The following is a 25014-nucleotide window of genomic DNA, read 5'->3' on the forward strand; positions in this document are numbered from 1 at the left end:
TATAGTTTAATTAATAATTAATAGTTTCCACCTTCTCTGACCCTTACAATTAAACATTATATGTAAAATGAAGTTGCAAAAGTTGGGGCTGGTAAGATTTTTTAAAATGTTTTTGAAAGTGGCACAAAGGCACAAAAAAAAGAAAAAAAAGAAAAAAAGAGAGAAAGAAAGAAATACAATGCAAATACAGTAAAAAAAAAAAAAAAAGTATTACAAATTTACAATTTGAAATAACTATTTTTGTTTTTGATATATTTTAAAATGTATTAATTCATTTCTGTAAAAAATATGTATTCTTGTAATGGCAAAGCTGAAGTTTCAGCAGCCATTACTCCGGTCTTCAGCATCAAATGCTGAATTCCTTCAGAAATTATCTTAATATGCTGATTTGATGAATAGAATGTTTAAAAACAGTATTTATTTGAAATATTAACATTCTAAAAGTCTTTACTGTCGCATTTAATCAATTTAATCTGTTCTTGCTCAATAAAATTATTAATTTCTTTCCAAAAAAACATAAACAAACAAAAAAATAAATAAATAAATAAATAAACATACTTATCCCAAACTTTTAAATTATACTTTGAATGTATGGTACTTCAACACAAACGAACAAGGAAAAACACTTCTTCTGATTCAACTGATTCTTTGTTGTTGATGTCAATCAAACTAAACACTTCTTGGTCACATTTATCTGTCACATTTATCTGCCAACTTGGACAGGTTGTGTGATATGCCCTCATCATGGAAAAACAAGGGCATGAACTTTCATATAAAGAGGATTATGAAATGTATTTTTTGCAGTGAATTATTTGCTGACAACAATATTTATTTATTTATTTAATTCTGTGTGCAGAAATAAGCTTCCATAGCCAAGAGCATCAATCCAATCAAAATTCAAAAGACAATTAGAAACAAAAATAGTTTTATAAAACACAAAACCAAAAAAAGATTATAAATCTTCCTGTTCAAGCCATGTTAATAATTTTGCATACTGTCAGGCTCATGAAGTTCATGGTAATTTTAGGGAGATTTTTGTTATGTCCAATGAAAATTCTGGGTCCTGAAGCAAAACTAGATGGGAACCACTGTCATACATTGCCTTTCCATACTTGCTGTCATATTCACACAAGATTACAGAATAACAAGACACTACAGGATACCTTATTTGCTCTTTCTTGCTGTAGGAAGCTACGCCGGAGGAGCTGTTGTTGCCATTCAAGGCTCTGGATTTGACCCAAACATCACCAGAGTCCTTATCTGTAACATAGATTGTAAAGTGCACCTGCAGAACTCCACATCTACCCATCTGAACTGCGAGGTCCCACCCAACAATGGCATGTATCAGTTTAAAAGCATTACGTATGTGTCTAGAAATGTTCAGTTAGCATAACAAAGCTTAATCCATTAAAGTAAGTAGTTCTATGTCTGAACTCCCAGTACAAAGTTTTTTTTTCCTGCAAAAGCAAAACACACCAGAAATACTTTAACTGACAGAAGTCTGTCACTGAGAGACAATGATAAATGTGACAGCTCAGAAACAGGTCACAGATGAATAGAGCTGAAATAAAGACTGTCATTCTGCTTGCTGACTGCTGTCGTCTCTTACAGGAAGTGAAGCAGAGCGGGCCTGCACAGTCATAGTGATGAATGGAGGTGACGCCGTCAACCTCACGAACAGCTATACTTACAGATCCTCTCTGACCCCTGTTATCACCACCGTTACACCACGCAGAGGAGGAACCGCTGGAGGCACCAGACTCACGATTACCGGCTCGGGTTTCAGGTGAAGAACAGACCAGAATTACACTGTGGCTGATTGTCCTTCAATATATGTATTGTACAGCCAATATCAGTGTTATTTTAGTATTATTTATATACTATTATAGTTTTGTTAATATTTTTAATTAGCTTTTATTTTTATATTTTTAATTTAGTTTAATTTAGTATTTTTTTTTTTTTTATTATATTTTAAGATTAATATCTAGGTTTTAGTTTTTATTTATTTCCAGTTAGTAACTTTAATGCTTCAACTTAAACTTATTTTACTCAGTTGACAAAGCAACATTTTTATTTAGTTTATAAGGTTAATTTACCCAAAAATAAAATTTGGTAAATGAAAGCTCAAGCATGCTTGCTTGACATGCTTGAAAAATGTTTTAGTAGTTTTAGTTTAAGTTAATGATAATAACCCTGGTCAAGTCTATTTGTTTGTTGTCTGTTAAAAAATGTTAAGCCAATAATTTACCCACAAATGAAAATGATCTTGTCATTTATTCACCTTCATGTCATTCTAAACCTGTAACACAGAAAGAGACATTAAGCTTAAAATCAGAGCAGCTATTTACAAACATTCACTTTCAATGTTGACCAGGTGCTGTCAAGCACAAAAAGTACCATAAGTATTATAAAAGTAGAACATACAATTTGGATACTATATCTCACATCTAATGACAATGAGGAAAGGATGAGAGAATATTTCTTAAATTCTCAATTTCACTAGCTTTTCTCTTCCCCCTCTCACCTGTAGCTCAAATGTCGGTGAAGTCACTGTCACAATCGCAGGGTCTGTCTGCGATGTCCAGTCAGCCAATGAGTCGCAAATCATCTGTGTGACCAACTCTCAGCCCAGATCCCAAGAAACTCAAGTGCGAGTCCAGCTGGGGAACAGAGGAATTGCCAGAATGGTAACATCAAATGTGACATAAATATATTTGATCTTCTTAAACAGCACAGTGACAAACTAAATACTTATTTATTTTCATTATAGATATATTATTAAATATTAATAATAAAGTTATGAAATATTTATTGTGAATATTTACATTTACACTCATTGCCAGGAATGTCTCTTCTCTCTCAGAGTAATGCTACCTTCTTCTACATTGACGTATGGTCATCTCCATATACATGGGGTGGTCTCTCCCCTCCTGAGGAGGGCACGTTTGCTGTAATCACTCCTGGCCAGACCATCCTTCTGGACACCAGCACCCCAGTCCTTAAGATGCTCCTTATCCAGGGTATGCTCATTTAAACTAATACTGTATTTATTAAACAAAGCCTTGGTACACTTACACTCACAATTCTGTGAATGTCTCTTTTCTGTTAAGGCGGGCGACTGATTTTTGATGAGGCAGATATTGAGCTGCAGGCAGAGAATATTCTGATTACAGATGGTGGAGCGCTGCAGATCGGAACAGAGCAGGCCCCCTTCCAGCACAAGGCCATCATCACACTGCATGGACACCTGCGTTCTACAGAACTTCCTGTCTATGGCACCAAAACCCTGGCTGTCAGAGAAGGGGTGTTGGATCTGCATGGTATTCAAATAAACAACACTATTCAGTTCAAATGAACTTTTTGTGAATTCAATATAAATAAAATGTATACAACCAGGGCTTGACATTAACACCCACCAAATGCAGGTGGATTTCAGCAGTGGCGTGTAACGCAGTCACTCCTACCAGCCTCTTTGGTGGGTTGAATTCAAATATAAAACACATTTTTCAATTGTAATCTTTCTGAAATAATAAACTAAGTGCAATGTAGTGTTGTCAAAAGATATCGATTTTTTTGATACATATCAATACTGAAATATCTAAAACAATTCCAATACTCATTTAACGCAGAATTGATAAACAATACCAGCTGTGCTTGACAGCGAGTTGACACACTAACCCGCCTCCCCTCACTCGCTTGTTTTATTTGCTCCGGATAAATATTGTTGGTGTTACAGGGCTTGAATTTCAGCGTGTGATTGCACATATTGCGCATAATTTTACTCATTCCCACAGTGCACGCACGTAAAGACGCATCTCAGTTCTAAATTGAGTTCTTTTTCACTGCTTATTGTGCTTAAACAGTCAAATACACACAAAATAATGTCAAAATGACGGTCTTGGCAAGTATTCACGTCGTAAACACAGTCAGCTATGTTTTAAGTGAATGTAAAGTGTTGAGAAAGAAAATGCATATGTAACAGTATAGTGGATCCGTGCATCAGGTCTTAAAGTGATAGCGGCCTAATATACCTTCTGCCAAATTATGAGATAATATTAAAAATACATATATGACAGTTTTCCCCCATGGTATCGATGTCAAATTGTGGCCAGTAAAAATGCTGAGTGGCTAGTCACTATGGAAAACCATTAGCAGTGGCTAGTGAGCAACAGTGGCTGGTGAGCAAAAAAGTTAATGTCAAGCCCTGTATACAACTATTTATTATAATAAATATTTATAAAAATAAATACTATATATGTTTTTATTATTATTTTATTTTTGTTATTGTTCAAAGGTTTGAGGTCAGTAAGATTATTTTTAAAAAATAAATTAATACTTATTCAGCAAGGATGCATTACATTTTCAAAAGGGACAGTAAAGACATTTATAATGTTACAAAAGATTTGCATCTTAAATAAAATCTCAGGTTTTATATTGTAAAACTTTCACATTGTATCTACAAAATAATACAGAAACAACATAAAGATGGTATATTTTAAATATTTGTTTAATGGCATCTTTTCACTAAGCACTATGAATGAAGGCCTGGTACTGATGTCTCTATAATTTTTTTTTTTCTTTCTCAATTTTAGCCATTAATTATAGCTTTTAAAAAATGTAATTTAGGTGACCTTAAAACAATCTTCACATAAATCCATTGTAATGTCACATTTAGCTGTGCCTTTAATATATCAGGGCAAGTTTTTTTTCTACTGGCCCAGTCAGGCTGGTTCAGAATTTTACCTGCCCTGCTAAAATTAAGAAAAAAGTTATTGTTTTTCATTGTTTTTGACCCATGTAACCTTGTTAATAGTGTTTAAAATTTCTAGGTAGGTCTAACATGTAAATATACAGAAACTGAATAATCTGCACAGTCTTCACTGCATAAATTATAAATTTAATATAGATTAATCCTTATTAAAGCTAAAAACGTTATTCAGTCAAGAGCAGTGAGTCATTTCTCTGTCTTTTGTTTTTTGATAAGCATAAAGTGACAGCAGCCTAATAAACGTGCTTCTGTCTGTCATTAAAGACCTGCCGCACATGATGTGGATCTGACACACATCATATTTTCTCCTATCATATTTTATTCACAAACCTTTATGTTTATTTAACAATTTTTAACTCATTTAAGAGTGTGCTTACAAGGATACTCGACAAAACGGGAGTTTTTACAGAATTTTGTCTGTTTTTGTCCGTTCAAGTGCAAAAGAGAATTGCACAGGCACTGGCATACTGTCTGAAGTGGCATTCGGTGTGCGCGTTTCAGGAATTTATTCACAGAGAGCAGTTTCACAGACAGTGCGCCAGTACAGATTTTTTATATGTCTAAAGAAAAAAACATAGATGTATGTTTTCTGAAGTTTGAATGTGTAGAAGTGCAAATAAGATTTGAGAGTCTTAAAAAATTAAAACACTAAAAAAATTCTTACTGACCCCAAACTTTTTGTTGTACCTGAAATTATAATTTATTATTATTATTACGTTTTTGTTTGTAACTTGACTAAAGTAAGAGACCTCAGAGGTACAGGAACATTTGCATCTAAAAGGTCAAAAGTTAAAAAACACACTGAAGTAAGTATAATACAAATATAGAGATGAGCTACATAACATTCTCAGAATGCTAATTTAAGTCAGAAAGCCCCATTTCACAGAAATGCTAAATTTCCCTGATACAAACAGCATAGTGCGTAATCACTTCCCTGCAGTGAGTGGTTTTGTTCAGGGCTTAACTACAATCCTGCTTCTCCAGGAATCCCTGTCCCTATGCCGTGGACTCGCCTTTCTCAGACTGCACAAAACGGCTCCAACACGCTGACACTGATGGATGCTGTCACCTGGAAGACTGGCGATGAAATTGTCATTGCTTCCACGGGGCATAGGTATTGATACACCACCCAAACCTACAACGAAACTTGGTTTCAGGGTGATTTAATTGAAGCCATTGACTTGCTACAGAAACTACATCAGTGTAGGAACAAGGGCCAAGGAAAAATGTTGCAGTTGTTTTCTATAAAATGGTCCCAAAAGCCTTTTTATCTGATATAATTTGATTTGTTCTCGGGGTAAAATCTAAATGATAAACTTACTGTTTAAATCCTTCTTGCTCAAATTGAATATGCTAAATGCTATAGAAATATGCTAATCATGATGCTAAAAAATGATTTAAGTTTTGTGCTAATAATCAAATATATGTTTTGACTGAATTTACAGACACAGTCAGCGTGAGAATGAGTTGATGAAAATTGCCTCAGTTTCAGCTGATGGTAGGACCCTCACTCTGACTCAACCACTGAGATACACTCATCTGGGTGTGTCTGTTCACACTGCCTGATGGGACAGTTTTTGAAGCAAGAGCAGAGGTCGGTCTTCTTACCAGAAACATTGTTGTCCGTGGATCCAACAACATGGAGTGGAACGATCAGATTGCAGCTTGTCCTGATGGATTCAACACAGGTTTGGATGTTATTTTCTCAGCTGTGGATGGAAAGACAGACAGCTGAAAGACATGTGATTGGAAATTTTATCAAATTGTATGAATACTTTTGCTTACAGGGGAATTTGCCACCCAGACTTGTTTCCAGGGTAGATTTGGAGAAGAAGTAGGAAGTGACCAGTTTGGTGGCTGCATCATGTTCCACGCACCACAACCAAACCAAAATCTGGCAATTGGTAGAATTGAATATGTTGAGGTAAACATTAATTTTGTTTAAAAAGCATTTGTTTCAAAACCCTTGGAGACCTTTAAGGATAAATATTATCTATGAAATTCAATCATGCATTATGTTTGTCATTATCCTCCTTCAGCTCTTCAATGTTGGACAGGCATTTCGTCTGGGACGCTACCCAATCCACTGGCATCTAATGGGTGATGTTAAGTTTAAGTCGTATGTGCGTGGATGTGGCATCCACCAGTCCTACAACCGTGCCGTCACCATCCACAACACCCACAACCTGCTGGTGGAGCGTAATGTCATCTACAATATCATGGGTGGAGCCTTTTTTATTGAGGATGGCATTGAGACTGGCAACATCCTGCAGTACAACCTGGCGGTATTTGTAAAACAGAGCACCAGTTTGCTAAATGACGATGTAACTCCAGCTGCATTCTGGGTCACCAACCCTAATAACACCATTAGGCACAATGCTGCAGCTGGTGGGACGCACTTCGGCTTCTGGTACCGCATGCATGATCATCCCGACGGCCCTTCATATGACGCCAACATCTGTCAAAAGAGAGTACCTCTGGGACAGTTCTTCAACAATACGGTGCATTCGCAGGGCTGGTTTGGCTTGTGGATCTTCCAAGAGTTTTTCCCCATGCATTCTGGCAGCTGCGACTACTCAACACCAGTGCCAGCAGTCTTCCGCCGCTTCACTTCCTGGAACAACGAGAAAGGTGCAGAGTGGGTAAATGTAGGAGCAGTTCAGTTCAGCGAGTTCCTAATGGTCAATAATGAGAAGGCAGGAGTGGAGGCCAAGAGGATCATCCAGCCATATGTCAGCGGATGGGGACTGGATGGAGGGGCGGCTGTGGTCAACAGCACCATGGTGGGTCACGTGGATGAGCTGGGGTTAGGGAGCGACTACTGCACAGCTCGTGGTGTTATCCTGCCCCTGGATGATGGTATGAGCGTCATCAACACCAAGTTTGTGAACTTCGACCGTCCATCATGTGCTGCAGTCGGGGTGGCAGAAATAGTTGGAACCTGTACCTTCCGCTGTGGAGGCTGGAGCGCGAGGTTCAGTGGGATCCAGTACTATCAGTCGCCCAACAAGGCCTGGTTCAGATGGGAGCATGAGGTGGCGCTAGTAGATACTGATGGGTCCCTGACAGGTATAGTAACATCAGATATTACAGTATATAGATAAATAATAACTTGAAACAAATTTATCTGTGTAACAATATCTTAATGGATACGTATCTTACTGGCATGGTAAAATTCAAATTTTACATCGCCAAAACATTAACATTAAAATAAAAAATTTAAATAATGAATATCAATATTTTATATTTCTGAAAAGGCAACATTAGCTACAAGGTGGTACCAAGGAATAACCTGCTCGACCCAAGACACTGCGTTCCGGGAACAGAATGGAGTGTTGGCGTCCCTGCTGCAGTGTGTGACAACACCATTAACTTCCACCGCATGGTCGTCTTCAATCCCTCACCGTATTCACTTCAAGCTAAAGATGTGATTCTGACCAACTCATATGGTAGGGTGAAATAATCTGGGTCACTGAGCCATACAAAAAATGTGCATCAGGGGCAATTCACAAAGAATGCTTTTTCTCATTAAACATGATACACAGATCAGTGGAATGAAAAAAATGCAAGGTCTAAAGACACATTAGTCCCATTTGTGCTTGAGTACTGCATTTTTAGAACGTCATGTCATATGGGACATGCTGCAAAAGATTTAAGATGCCAGCTCGACGGTCAAACACTTCTATTCTAGTGCATATTTACATAAAAATCAACGGAAAAGCAGTGCAGTTGAATGCAAAAATGCGTTCTGTGTGAACAGCTCCTTAGAATGTTAGGAATTGGTTGTCTTTGTTGCCACAGTAACTCTCAATGTCTCACCTCTCTTTAGGAACATGTGTACTTCCTTTCCTTGATAAACTTGTGACCCACACATATGGCTGGATGGCAATGCTGCCCACAGGCCAAACCTATAACTGGTACTTTGATGGTGCTTCCCAAATCACCAGCATCTCATACAATGGAATGGTTTACGGTTTTCGGGTAAACTATGTACACTGCACATTACTAAATAATCCAATGTACATTCAAATGAAAAACATCGACTTACATCAGGGGTTTAACTATTTGCTGTCATGGAGCCCTAATTATGATATAAAGGATGCTATATATTTTCATGCATAAATACTCATTTATGGTATATGAGAAAAAATATGTTTATTAACTTGTTTTGAATGCTTTCATTAAGTTATTTTTGTAATAGTCATCTACATTTTACCCACTATTAATGATAAGTTAATTCAGTTCAGATTTTTATAAACCATTTTTTCACAATAAATATTGTTTCAAAGAAGCATGTTAAAAAACTATTTTAATTATGTTCCATCCAATTAAGGTTGTTATTTACAAAGTAATTTTTTCCTCTCTTTCTCCATGGCAGCCAGAAAATTATATAATCATGAATCACAACCTGACTCAGACACCTGACTGCTTCCACATTATAGATGACAGGAATGGTTCCTCTCAGCCCCTGAACTCCACTGCAAATGTAAATGGGGACTGGTACTTCAACCAGTCTTCCAGAAGCTTCTATTACATGGGTAAAACTACTTATCTATTCACCCAAGACATCTATGCTATCTTTGTATTTAAAGACACATACAGTAGAAGCCCTGCTGTTTTCTTGATCCCGTTCCTGCTGAATTTCTGACCATCTGATATTCTGATTCTCAAATATGTGTTAGTGATTGTATTTTGTCTTTTAAACACCTTTATAATGATCATGTTAGTTAATAACAGGTGATTGTGCCGCCATCTTAGTAGTTCGCTCTTCAGCAGGGAATCAGAGTTGTCTGATTTATTACAACACACAAATTCATCCACTTCTCTAGAACAACAAGAAAGTGGCCAGTGAACTGGGAGAAGAATAGAGTAAACTATTTAGTTACCTACACAATGTATTTCTGACGTGAATAAAACGCAGTGTCAAATTAGAAGAGTTTTAACTGCCACTTTCATAGACATCAGTGTATTTTACAAACTAGGTCTAAATATGACATCTTTTTTTTTTCTTTTTCTTTTTTTTTTTGCTAGTATTAGGTGTACTTAAATGAAACCTAAAATAAACATCATGTTGTTGGAAAAAAAAAAAAAAAACTGCACAGTTGTGATATATGGCAAGCATTGAGCGTGTTTGTCACTGCAATCCCCCCAAATCTGTGGGACCCTACGCATTTGCATGGATTGCATGGTGGTTGACAACGCTACTGCCTGCCCACACCCTCAAACATTCTGTCACAGCTTGTAGATATTGTGAAAAAATTACACAAACATTAGGGCTATGCTAAACGTTCAGAATAACAGAAATAAAACATTGCATTTGACCATAAGATAAAGTAATGTTAGTACCACAAATGACAAACACATTCGGCCAGCTTTTTATTAGCCTTATAAAACTCTATCAACTGTTAAAACCAAGCATCACAACTAGTGGAGCCTAAAAAAAACATTTAAACATACACATAATGACACACACACCTCACCAACAGTTAAACTCTAGTAGCCTAACAAGGCACAATGTTTAACTGAATTACTATATATATATATATATATATATATATATATATATATATATATATATATATATAAATAAATTAATAGGAAATAAAATAACTTCACAGATATCATAGGAGTTTATGTAGCCTAGCTAGCATATATAACAAAAAGAAAATAGGCCTAAATAATACTAAAAAATATTAAACATAACTTAATGAATAAATGAAATGATGAGTCACTTGGCCTAGTCTGCTATAAAGGAAGAGAATGCTACTGTTTGACTGCGGTGAACATCATTTGTTTACTCCTTTCTTACGCAAATCGCGGGACCCACACTGTATTTTTTTTTTTTTTTTTTTGACCGTCCATTCCCACCCGCAGCAAAGGTAAAACTGCCTGCTCTCACGAGATTTGTGTTGGGTCCAGAGGGATCCCAATTCAGCCCTCTAACATACAGTATCATGCACAAAGCTGTTCAGTACCTTGCAAAGAATTAAAGTTTTTGAGTTGTATGTCTACAGTGTCTGGAAGAGACCATGTGACTAGTCGGAGGAAGAGGAACAGTGTGGATCACTCAACTGTAGACAGATGGTTGAACTTAAGAGTGTATCAGTGTCCCAGGGATATTCAACCTAACCCTCCAACTGGTCCTGTAGTCACAGCAGACAACACATCAAACACATCTGGCCGCAGACCTGAAAACTTCATTTATGTGTATGTTAGCACACACAAGCTAAGCATTTTTTTCATATAATAATAATCACTCTTAAATAATAATAATACCACCTATAATTATTATTATTATCTATTGTATTGATTGACTTTTCTTTTAAAATGTATCATGTTGGGTTTAGTTTCTGGTCAAATACATCATTTTGGCGGTCAAGCTCAGAGAACAACTTCAAAGTGCCAGAAGAAGGCTCTGATGTGGTCATTCCAGCTTGTAAGCATCTCTAATATGACAAATCACAAACAAAGACTGAAAGAAAAAGCTATTTATCAATATGGTATGCTATTTCATAAGAAAAAAAAATTCCCATTCTGTCTCAAGACATTTGGATGGTCGTGGATGTTGTAGTCCCCTCCCTGAACAAGCTGAAAATTGAAGGAGTTCTGGAGATACCAGACACAAACAATGGCACCTCCTCCGGCAGTGTTTCTCAGTATAATAACATTGTTCTGAATGCTACATACATCTCCATTCAAGTAAGCACATAACTACATTCAAATTGCATCTTACTGCTATAGACATTTTAGGATTTTTACACTAAATTAGAACCAGACTCTTCCTGTGTGCTAATTTCACTTACTTCTGTCTGTATTAAAGACATTAATTCTATCTGTACATGTTCATTCAATCAGGGTGGACGTTTGATTGCTGGGTGGCCTGATGAACCCTTCAGAGGTCAACTACAGATCATTCTGAGAGGAAGCCATTCCACACCAGACTGGCTATTACCTTCGGGACCAAACCAAGGGTCCAAAGTGCTGGGTAAATCATCATGAATAAAAACAAAAAGTCTCTTTATTGAACATATCTGCATCAGAGATGTTCTTCTCAAAAATTTTCTTCTAGGTGTGTTTGGATCTCTTGACCTTTATGGTATGCCACACAACGTGTATCACACTAAGCTGGCTAGCACATCCAAGGCAGGAAACAGCACTCTCTCTCTACAGGAATCTGTGGACTGGAAGGTCAGAAGCTTTTTAAAAATGACCACACAAAAAAACCAGAACAGAACAGAGAACTTAAGAGAACTATTGAACCTTAACTATCTGAACCATAAGACTCTTTGATTACCTCCAGGTTGGGGAGAAGATCCTGCTGTCCACCACCAGCTATGACCCTTGGCAGACAGAAATCCGCACCATCACTGCAATCTCAGATTATGGCCGCACACTGACTCTGGACCAGCCTTTATCATACACACACATCGGTTAGTCCCCTAGATTATAGATAATGCCATTAGAGCAATAATAAGCATTATGCTGTATCGATAAGCTATTAAAAATAGGTACACAAATATATAATTATGAATATCTATTTGTAATATTTTATTAATGTTAGTGTGTGTTACTCCTTCTAATATGCTGATTTGAAGCTAAAAAAACATGAAACAGTTCTTATTATCAGTATCGAAAACAGTTGCGCTGCTTAATTTCTGTGGAAACCATGATATATTTTTACATATATAAATATATAAAGTAACATTATAAATGTTTTTACTATCACTCTTGATTCATTTAATGCATGCTTTCTGTATATAAGTTTTCATTTCTTTTAAAAAAATGTACAATTAATTAAATGCATTTGTCCATATAGGGGAGAGCTACAGTGTGCCAGGTACTTCAAGAAGTTATCAGCTTGCAGGTAATGTGGCTTTACTGACCAGAAACATCAAGATCATTGGTCAAGAGTATCCAGAAATGTTCACACAGTCTTATGGAGCCAGAGTGCTGGTGGGGAGCTTCTCCAGTGGAGGAACTGATTACAGAGGTATAATCTTTATAAAATACTCACATTGGGGCTTTATTCATGAAACACAATCAGGATGAATCACATGCAAAACCATTCTTACATAAATGGCTGCATTCAATTAAATGGGATATTTTATGTACAAATGCATATATGATTTATTCATGGATATGGTTTAATTACCTGGAAGAAGAGAGAAGCAGAAAAATAGTAATGTTTTGTAGTTTTAATAAAGAACAAATCTTGCAAGCAGTCATGTTCAAAGAAGTTCTTATCAAAATTATATTTCTGTATTTGCACATAACATCACTTGCTAGTTCAGCACAGTGCAAGTAACACAGACTCACTAAAGCTGATGATAACTTTCCTCACAGGAAAAGCCCAGATCAGAAATGTTCAGTTCTACCACACCGGGCAGGAGGGATGGAACGACCTGTCAGACCCACGTTACTCTCTGGTGTTTTATAACCTGGGAGGGGTGAGAGAAAGTCTTGATACAGTAGATGTCCATTCTTATCACACATGTTCCTTTCAACTACTTACTGTCACAAAATGTTTAGGTGGTTGGTGAGTCTTACATCAAGGGATGTGCTTTTCATGATGGCTTTGCTCCTGCGATTGGTGTTTTCGGAACAGACGGACTGAGTATCGATGATAATGTGATCCATCACACTGTTGGAGAAGGTGCAGATTCAATGGCAGCTTCACTGTTTGCACAAAAGGAAAATAATATTTAACAGTGTAATCACTATGGAGTTGGATAATATGATTTAGCACTTTTCTATTCTGCAATTTTTATTCAAATCTCCAAGGAATCAGAGTCTGGGGTGACAGTAATGTAATCCAGAGGAACTTGGTTACCCTGACACTGTGGCCTGGATCGTACAATGGCAGAGAGGAGGGTTTCAACTTTGAATGGAATGCAGCCATTGAGGTAACCCTTAAAGAAACGTACTGTGATCAGCTAGTACCATGGTACTGTTCTATAACATGGTAGAGAATTATCATGACAAACATTTTATCTTATCACTAAGAGTTTATCCTAAATGGCAATAAAAGTTCTTAGTTAAGAGTTTTCTCTTAAAACCTATTCACATAGCTGCTGAGACAAACTTTTACTAAGGAATAGAGAGAGGTCTTAAGCTAAGAGTAAGGGCTGGGTTGACCTTGTTGCTATGGATGATGTCAACACGCTTACTAACTATGCACACAGTGATTGGCTGATGGGGAGGAGTCTCTGTCAGCAATTTTATCATAGAAATATTGTAGAATAATAGTCTTTGATTAGGTATCATGTTGCCATATTCAAATAAAGCTTTAAAATGTATGCTAAGTGTCACTAATTAAACTAGTATATGTTCAGCTAATCGAATTCAAGTGACAAATTATTTTTTTTATAAACAAAGTTTGGGAGGAACACGGTCTATCTAGCTCAAGAGGAAGTATATATACACAGACGAGAGCCGCCTCACCTAGTTACCCTGACATTTTCTGCATCCCTCCGCCACCTTGTTCCTCACTCTCGGCTGGGGATACGGGGGAGAACTCTGGGTTTGATCTAAATTCCAAGCTCGGAGCCCTCGATCCCACTGGACAGCATGCCAAATACGCTTATTATATTTTTTCACTCTATTCGATCATTTATGAGTGTGAACTCGAGAAAATAACTGCCACAGGTAATCGGACATTATTTATTCATTAAAGATTTATTTTTGCCGTTTTAGTGTAGATTCAAATCTATCAATCAAAATATGTATTGCATTCATGAAGAAAAGGTTCAGCACCCAAGGCTCTATCACCTTTCGTCTCAATGGTGTACAGTGTCTTTGGGTGGATTGCTGAGGCAGATTGGCAGCAACGGCCATTAGGATTGTTTGTGATTTGGTCATTTAGGAGTCCTTTTGACTACTCCTAACGTTTTACAGATTTAGGAGCTAGTTATAGAGTGCTTTGTGAAATACTCTTAAAGCAAAAATTTAGGAGTCCTAAAATTAGGGTTGACACGGTCGTTATTTTTAAGAGTTTCTCCTAAGTTTTGAGCTACTTTTAGCCTTAAGATGTTTTGTGAATAAGACCCCTGATATATTACGGTTGGTACTGTAGGTGAGTGAGGCAACCAATGCAGTTCTTCAAGGGAATATTGTTGCTGGCTATGAACGAGTGGGATTCCGAATTGATGGTGAACCATGCCCAGGTATAGAAGCCAATAATTATTTTCAAAAATAAAACCACAATACAAAAATAAATAAATAAATAAATAAAATACATAATACAAAATACATAAATACAAATATATATTTTTTTAACTGATAAAAGTGAATTTAGTCATCACAATATTATAATGTTCTGTACAGTAAGAAAAATGTATAATATGCTAAATATTATAATTTACAATGTTATTAATTCTTTTGTTAAGATTAACTTTATTACTAATTTATTCATACATTCCAACAATATGTCAAAAGGATCTCCAAATTCAGTGGCTCAGTGGAGTCAGAATGAGGCACATGGCGGTCTGTACGGACTCTACATGAATAAAGATGGACTTGCTGGATGCTCTCAAATCCAGGGCTTCACTGTCTGGAGGAGCTTTGATTTTGGCATTTATGTTCAAGTATGATAAATGATCTGCAAACTTCCTACTATAATGCCCTACAGTAACTGCAAAGCCAAGTGATTGCCAAGTAATTGCTAGCTATGCAAATGCATTGTACTTTTCTGGTGTGCATTAATGTTTTCCTCCATCCCATTCCAGGTATCCATGAACATGTTAGTTTCTAATGTGAGCCTGATTGATAATGGAATGGGTTTCATGTCTCTAATCTATGGTCCTCCCTCACTCAGCCACACATACTCTGACAAAATAGTCCGTGTACAGGTGAGGATGCAATATATGTCTTTTTGGTCAAAACTAAAGGGTAATTCACAATTCACAGACAGACGGCAAACAGACACTTCATCAGGTTTTATTGGGTCAGTGTAGGGTCTTGGATTGTCTGAGAAGTGATGTACTGTAAAAGAATGAAACATTCTTATCCTGTTAATTTTTTAATTCATTTTTTCAAAAATCATCTCTACAGGGTGCTCTGATTGTGGGCAGCAGCCCCAACTTCAACTGTTTTGACAGTCTGTCTACATCTATGACCTATGTTATGCTCAGCAAAAGTCACAGAGCCCCACGCCCCCCCAATGGTACAATACATATTAAAGAATCATCTACACACTACTGAATAAATGTATTAAATATAATTGATCAATTTTCCGACCCATTTTCCATACTGATTCTAAGCTCATTTTCTTTGTGCAACAGGTGGAAGGTCTGGAATTTCCTGGCCCACATTTGAATCTAACCAGAATAATGCACCACAAAAGCCTCACGCTGGACTGATGAGCTACAATGCCATAGCTGGTCTAATGACTGTCTCTGGTGAGTCACATTCCTTCAAAATGTCTATGAATCTACAGTTTGAAACTTTCTACAGATGACACAAAAGAAGTAATAATAGAAAAAAATAATAATTACTTTCTATTTACACAGTCTGTTTATGATTCCAGACTCAACTTTTGTTGGGTTCAAGAGTGTTTGCTCAACAGAGACAAATTACATGTTCATGACCAACCCGGGAAATGAGGATCTACAACATCCAATCAGTGTTGAGAGGATAGTCAAGATAAACAGCACAGAGGACGCTCTGGCATTCATTCATCGGCCTGATCTGGGGTAAACCAAAAGCTTATAGTCAATGTCAAATCACAAAGATAACACTGTTAATTAGGGATGCGTTTATCGCGTTTTGGAACCACACTCTTCATACATATCCTATATATGACTTGAAATGTGTTTTGATGCATGTTTCTAATCTTTTATTTTTCCTCTTACATTGTATTTGTTTGTTCTTGTAAAGCGCTTTGAGGTGCAACTTTTAAAGGTGCTATAAAATAAAGTTTATTATTATTATTATTATAAATGCATGTTTCGGGGCTTCTCTGGGGAGCCTAGCGTAAATTGACCCATAGCAAAGCGCCATCTGCTGTTTTGGAAGAGGAAGTTACTCAACTGAGAAAATCTGCCTGCACACATTTGTGAGAAAATCAAGCTGAGAGATCTCATAAAAAGCAAGTGTCTCGTGACAGAGAGTTGTGCGTATGTATGCACTAGATTTGGTATTTGTTCAAAGGTTATATGCCATTTGTAGGATGGTTTGTATTTATTTGTGAAATATGATGTAGGCTCATTTATTTATATTTGTAAAACAATACATATATTTGTTACTCCTCTGCGTTTTCGCTCAAACTGACCTTTGTATTTGCACATTATTTTCTGTTTGTTTGCGAATCGAGTTTTCCTTTGCAAAGCAGTTCATGTTTGTTTGCAAAATGTTGGATTTGTTTGTTTAATTATGGCACAATATTAACTCTATACAATGGTGGACAATACAGTATCATTTCATCTTGGGAATGACAGATTCAAGTCCTTCACAGTGACCAGAGGGAATCTGAGCCATTCCTCTTCCAGAACAGTGGCCAGGTCACTATGTGATGCTGGTGGAGGAAAACATTTTCTGACTAGCTCTTCCAAATGACCCCAAAGTGGCTCAAATTTAATTCTGCTGTGAGTTGGACATCCCTTTTAGACAGTTTCCACTTGTGTCGACAGTTACTGTTGGATGTGGTTTGTCCTGCGTGGTGGTATACATTACCCTGGATATCACAGCTCTCGATCCACCACAAAGACTTGCTGTTCTGGTCACAGTTGAGCAAGCGAGACGAGCATCAACAATTTGTCCTCTTTTGAACTGTGATATGTCTCACATTATGTTTTATGTACAGCTGTGCTATAGCTCTGCTAATTCAACCTTCACACTCTGCTCTTACTGATGGAATGTAAAATTAGTGAAGATTGACCACCAGGCCGCATATATATAGGCGTGAAACCTCCAACACTATATTGGCCAGTGTTTAAGTTTGATTTTCCAACCCCTGTAGATCAAGTAATTTATTTCAAATGGATATTCATATATTGATTTTTTTTTTTTTTTTTTTTTTAAGACTAGAGTAGTTGATAAGTCAATTTCAAAATTTCTATTTAAACATTAATGAAATTAGTCATGGTCCTACTGTCACATCCTTACTGTTAATAAAGTATTAGCCCTGAAAAAAAAATTCTGAAATATAATTAAGAAGACAACAATGAAAATGTATGGCTGAGAGTACATCAATGACGGGATGACCACAAATATAAGTGACTGACTGATTTGTTTCTCTCTAATTTTTAGCAAGGTGAACCCAGCAGACTGTGTGGACATGGACTGTGACGCTAAGAAGAAGACGATGTTGAAGGATCTGGATGGCAGTTTCCTGGGTGCAGTGGGAGCAGTGGTGCCCCAGTCCGAGTACGAGTGGAACGGGGATCCCAGACATGGACTGGGTGATTACCGCATCCCCAAAGTCATGCTCACCTCTCTCAACGGCAGCCGGATACCTGTGAATAAAATCGCTCCTTACAAAGGTACAGTACATCTGAGGGCTGTTCATCATTAACAGTGATCTAAGAGAGAGAACTAAAAAATGAAATGTTGCTCTTTTAACGAATGACGTGGCTGTTTTACCTGTGCAGGTGTGATCAGAGACAACTGTACGTACATGAACGCCTGGCAGAGCTACAAGTGCTTTGGGCTCAACTACAGGATGCTGGTCATCGAAAGTTTGGATGCAGACACAGAGACCAGGCGTCTTTCACCTGTAGCCATCCTGGGGGACAAATATGTGGATTTGGTGAATGGTATGATGCTTAACTCCCCTTGTAACACTTAGTAATTTATGCATAAGAGGTTTAATGATGTTTTATTAACAAAGTTTATAAAACGAGCTCGGAGCCCTCTCGTCAGACAGCACGCCAAATACACATACTATTACTATCTGATACGCATACTATTAACTATTTGATTATTTGTAAGTGTGAACTCGTGAATTGTGTATTGTTGAATTTTAATCTTACTGAATATCTTGTCTCAGGCCCACAAGACCACGGCTGGTGCGCCGGCTACACGTGTCAGAAGCGAGTATCTCTCTTCCACGCCATTGTGGCAACTAATAAATCCTTTGACATCTACTTCACCAGCACAACACCACAGAAGCTGAGACTTATGTTACTGAATGCTGGACCTACAGAGGTTAGTCAGTAAGATGAATTATACTGACAAAAGACACACAGCACAATAAAACAATAAGATTTAGAATAATAAAAGGCATATTAGGATAAAATAATCTTTAATCGGTTTTATTCTGCATTGTTATTAAAAATATTTTTTTTTCCATTTTGTCTTCTGTTTTATTTTAAAAAATCTGAATTGTGCAGAACTTTTTTAAATATTAAAAATAAACTAACTGATGAATCAATATCAATGAAAACCTGCAGTTATATGTGTGTGTGTGTGTGTGTGTGTGTGTGTGTGTGTGTGTGTGTGTGTTCTGTGTAAACATCTGCAATTATTCAATGTTTCTTTTTTTTTTTTTTTTTTTTTTACTTTGATAATATTATGGTAGAAACTTAACTACAGTAATCTTCTGTTGTTCTCAGACTGTCAGGGTGGCTGTATTTTACTCAAACCCTCAGCGGCTGGACGTGTACGTTAACAATAGTTTGGTTGGTCCAACAAATGCTCAGTGGAATGCAGACAAAACTGACTACACTCTGCGTGAGCCAACTTATACAGGTAGAGAACAACACAATAATGCGTGTTAATACAGCTCCCCCTGCAGGACAGAAGACCATTTTTCAACCTAAACAACACATCACAATTCTTCCTTTGATTCTTCTCTGTGTTCCTCAGGGCAATACGTTCCCAGTTTTAACTCCAGTCACGGCTCCAACTTCTTTGACCAGGACTACAAAATGCTGAACATACTTCTTCGTGGCTCAGAGCCGGTACAAATCCGCACCTCCCCGGTTTTGTTCCTGGCCTTCAACCTCCCAGCCATGACTGAGGCAGAGTTCTTCGGTGCAAAACTGATCACCAATCTGGCTTTATTTCTGAAAGTGCCAGCAAACAAGATTCGAATCACCAACATTGTTCGTGAGGATACTAATGCGAGAAGGAGGCGTTCGACAGGACTGACGGTGCAGGTAGAGATCAGGGAGCCCCCTGTTCAGACATCCACCAACAGCACCACTGGTGAGAGCAAGAATATAATAAATGACAAATACAGCTTTTAAATCACAATAGAAAGTCTTAATATTTATTTACCATCTGCAGAAGAAGACCAACAGTTTGAGGTCCTGAAGAACATTGCTGACGATCTGGGCCGTGCTGCTGTCTCGGGCAATCTGAGTCAGTCCATCGGCTTCAATGTGTCATCTCTGGGCATCATCCCTCCTCCACCCTCTTCCAGTGACCCGTCCTGGAGCGATGTAAGATGCTAATCAGATCACATGACCAAACTCACTAACATTTTAAAATGTTATGATGACGTCAAACATTATTTGGAAATTTGAATTGAAACATATACAACAAAGTTGATATTTAAAGGAATATTCTGTGTTCAATGCAAGTTAAACTCAATAGATTAATCATAAATCTGGGTTACAGTGAGACATTTACAATGGTAGTGAATGGAGCCAAGCCATAAACATTAAAATACTCACCCTTTCAATCCGCTTGTTAAAGGGTTAGTTCACCAACAAATTTAAATTCTGTCATTAATTACTCACCCTCACAGATTAAGACATTTTTGATGGAATCCGACAGGTATATGACTCGTCCATCCATAGACAGCAATATAATCAACACTTTCAAGGTCCGGAAAGGTACTACAGACATTGTTAAAACAGTAGACGTGACTGCAGTGGTTCAACCTGAATTTTATGAAGCGACGAGAATACTTTGTGCGCAAAAACAAAACAAAAATAACTACTTTATTCAACAATCTCTCTAAGCAAAGGGAAGGCTTCCCTGTTTACATCCGCTGGACGTAAACAACGTATGAGAATAACACAGAAGAGAAGATATTGTTGAATAAAGTTGTTATTTTTGTTTTGTTTTGGGTCCAAAACTCTATGTTCGATGCCAAAAGCAAACAACAAATTGTGCTAATATGTACTCAGGGTGTGCTGTAATACTACTAAAAAATCATGATCCTAACATCCTAACATCTTTTATGAACTGTTAAAATATTGATGTCCGGGACGGTGTGAGCCCAGACACTTTGATTAAATGTGTATTTGATATTATTCAAGTGTTATTCAATAATATTCGATACGTCACAACTTAAACAACAGATAGCATAATCACAAGACATTAACAGTATAAGTGTTAACATGATTTTAGAGTTAAAAAATCACTAAGCTTATCTGTGTGAAATTTTATCTAATTTTACAACTTTGTCACCATGACACCATAACTCTTAAAACTACTGTAATAACTGTGCTTTAAACAGCTTTACAACTCAAATAATACACAAGAATACATAATACAGCAGAATAATTAATATACTGTAAGTAATTTAATAAAATTAAAAGCTTCACATTTCTTCTTTTAAATTCTTCAAAAATTGGCCTCATTCACTTACATTTTAAGTGCCTTACTGTAACCTCCATTTTTGCTTTTTTAAAGAAAATGAGGGATGAAATTAATTTTTGTTGTAATCAACATTGTCACAAATGTTGTTCATTGAGCTTAACTTGTATTGAACCCAGAATATCCATTTCAATTTTTATCAGATTAAGATCCAATAATAGTTGTTGTACAGTAAAGCACACAACATGCTTTTTCTTATTTGAAAACGGATTGAAAACGGTTTCTCTCTCAGGTGGCCACTCAGGAGGTGACCCGTGAAGAACAGCAGGTGGAGACGGTCAAGACTGTATCATCCCTGATGGTGGCGGTCCAGCCAGTGGCTGGATCGTCACCCGGACCCCTCAGCGTTCAGCCCAGCATCATGGCTCTGGATGCAGCGGTGAGATTTCATTAAGAATATCTGATGCAAGTTTTCAGGTAGTTTTCAGTGGCCGGTTGCACCAGCTGTCCATAGAGAGCACAGTTTTGATGTAAAGTGGCATTAAGTTACAACTTGCACACTAAAAAATATTTTTACATTGCACCAGTCAACTTAGCTGAAACACAAATTTATGTATAAACTAAAAATTAATGAAAGCCTCTGACCAGGTGTAATGGTTGGAATAAAATAGCAGATGCTGAATTGTACCAATAAGCTTGTTTTACCCTATGGACTTCAATCCTTTAGACATTCATGATGAGGTTGATATTTACACTCACTTACATTTTAGAGAGAGAACATTATGTGAATTAGAGATGCACCGATTGCAATTTTCTTGGCTGATTCCAAATTCCATTTTTTTTTGTTAGTGTTACCTGCTGATACCGATTTTTGCCAATTCCAAGTACTATAATTGACAGCATATAATTGACAGCATACAAACAAAAATCTTCTTTTCTTCAATGCAAAGTTTTATTTTCATTAAAAAAAAGTCATTAATAAAATAAGAACAAATAAACTAACTTCAAACAACAGCAGAAATAAATGCAAAAGAATAAAGAGAGCTATGAAACTTAAATTTCAGGTTGAGTAGGTTTTTATTCAGATAAGAAATACTATTGAAATTAAAGTAATCAAATGTAATATAACACTGAGTAGTCTTCATTGTAAAAATTAAATACAGATTAAAGGTTGTGTGGCGATCAGGGCGGGCGAGAGCCGTGAGGGAATGGTGCGAGGCAGGTGACGCGAGAGATAATGAGCTCCACCTGCGAGGCACACCGGCCTTGAGTTCCCTCACGGCTCTCGCCCGCCCTGCTCGCCACAGGTTGCAATTAATGTTATAAAACAAATTCAGTCGAGAGCAGAAAGTTATTTTCTTTGTCTTTTGTTCTTTGATTAACATGACAGACAGCAGCAGGGAATATTAGACTCCCTTTAAAGGAGTCATATAATGATACATGCACTTTTACAAGTTGAATGTACTGAAATGTGTATTGGCAGTGCCTGTACACAACCATCCTATAATGATAAAAATCCATCCAGTGTTTTTTTTTTTTATCTCCTTATACTCCTTATACTGCACTGGACATAAACATACATTACAACAAATTCTTAGGTGTCTTTCAACTACTGCTAGAAACATTCCTGCCGTGACCTAATATCAGTGCTTCAGCCCTGACAGTTGTACCTAACACTGCATAGATAATGTTACGCATCACTGACAAGCCTACATTTACCGAAAAAAAGTTTTTCATGACCATTAGCTGTAACATCAATCTGTCAATGAACTAATGTATACATCAGTAAACACATAGCATTCATATCTCACTATGCTACCCTGCCAGTACATACAAAGATAGATCAAAGTGACATTACGTTAACCAACCATTCAGAAACGTCCTGTTCAAGCCTTAATTGTCGAACTTCGTTGGGGCCGTCATCTTGTTCCGGGTCCGACTCCGGTTCAAATTGATACGGTTGCACAGATGTGTCCTCAGAGATTCCCGCTGCCATTCTTTCTCCAAAATATACCCTCAGCTGTTGTCAAGGCAACACTCCACGTGTGTTGTGTCAAAATGCCCCACAGAACAGAGGGGCGGGGTGAGCAAAGCTCATTATCATTTAAAGACACTTGCACTGAAATGGCTTGCTGAAAACAGAGCTGTTTTTGACCAGGTAAAATGAGTGTTTTCTTACAATACTAATGAGAATTTTTAATTAAAGTATATTACAAACTTTTCATTTTGACCCTAAAGAATCATATTAACTTGTACAAAAATGGCATTATATGACCCCTTTAAGAGTTTATGCACGGACCCAATATATGTTACACAACATGTGTTCTCTTTCTTATCTATTTAACATTCCACGTCTGACTGTGTTTAACTGAATACTGGCCAAAATGACATAATTTGACAAACATTTGACATAATTTTGAATTTTGAATAATAAAGAAGCGAAAAGAAATCTAACTATGTTGCCATTAAAAACAAAACTGCCATTAAAAATGAATGGCTGCAACAGTAGTGTGTAATGGGGAGGAATTAAAAAAAAAAAAAAAACACAGGCTCGAGTCGGACTCAGGCCAAGAATTCTGATAAGCTGACAGACACGGGCCGGGTTAGGGCCTGAGCGTCCCGGGCCAGGCCCGAGCTAGGGCCTAGATTTGAGGCCCGTGCAGGGTGGGTGGGTGAACCTGGCTAGCAAAGAGAAGGCCTTTCTCCTTGATGCACCGGTTTCGCCCTCTGAACTGTTCGGCACATCTCCCTGCTGAAAAATCCAGCTAAAACCAGCCGGTCAGGTCTTAAACCAGCTGAATACCAGCTAAGCCAGGCTGGGAGACCAGCTAAAACTAGCTACTTCCAGCTTCAAACCAACTAAGACCAGCCAACCAGCTTAGGCTGGTTTTAGCTGGATTTTTCAGCAGGGCTGTTGAGGCAGTGGTCGATAAGTTTAAGGAGGTGAAGGTGCGCACTGCAGCCTTTAAAAATTCATACTGTTCATACTGTTCCAACCTGGGTCCATGCCAAACCGCCAGGGGGCTAATGTCACCACTCGCGGCCCTCCTCCTCCAAGGAGCAGGTCGCAGAGGTGGTGTGAGTCTAGGAAGAACAAAACAAGATCTGAGGGAAGTAATTCCATCTAGATGCTCTCAGCATTCTGGGTTTTATGAGGATAAATAACAACTTATCCTCATTCCCTTTGAGGGCTATAACATCTGCCCTCATTCTTCCTTCCTCCTGGTACCTCTTGGATGGCGGACACTTTCTGTTAAAGCTGCAGTCCATAACTTTTTTTGGTTAAAAATGATCCAAAATCTATTTTTGAGCTAGTACATAACCAACCTCCTTACCTTAGCCCGATCTCAACAGTAAGCTTGTAATAATGTGTTCTAATTTGGGTGGTACTGGTATTTTTCTGCGGGAAATTCGAGCATGCTACCATTCATCTTTGCATCATCTGCGCTAAGGAGCTGTGCCGATGCGCAACTCAGGTAAAGGTGACAATTCTGCAAATAACTGCAATTGCAGGTTTCAAACAGAGATGACGACAAAGATGCAAAACTTGTGGACTGCAGTAGTAGGCTTTCTGGTTTCTGGCCTCCTTTTTAGATTAATCCTGGAATTCCCCTCATTCAGAGGGTCATTTCTAGAATGCTTTGTTCCCTCGGGCTCTGTCTAATTTGTTAGGCTCTCTGTGAGCCTCCTTAGATACTGTTATTGGCAAGGTGAGCCACTCCCTTCATCAGAGTGTCAGCGCGCAAAGTAACTTGCTCCCT

The 25014-nt window shown here is 37.5% G+C and overlaps 1 pseudogene; it reads left to right on the top strand.

Moving 5' to 3' along the window:
- The window catches only part of LOC125275457, a 59282-nt pseudogene that overhangs the window by 32592 nt on the left and 1676 nt on the right, over nucleotides 1-25014 (top strand).

The sequence above is a fragment of the Megalobrama amblycephala genome, linkage group LG9, assembly GCF_018812025.1.
Source record: "Megalobrama amblycephala isolate DHTTF-2021 linkage group LG9, ASM1881202v1, whole genome shotgun sequence".
NCBI lineage: Eukaryota > Metazoa > Chordata > Actinopteri > Cypriniformes > Xenocyprididae > Megalobrama > Megalobrama amblycephala.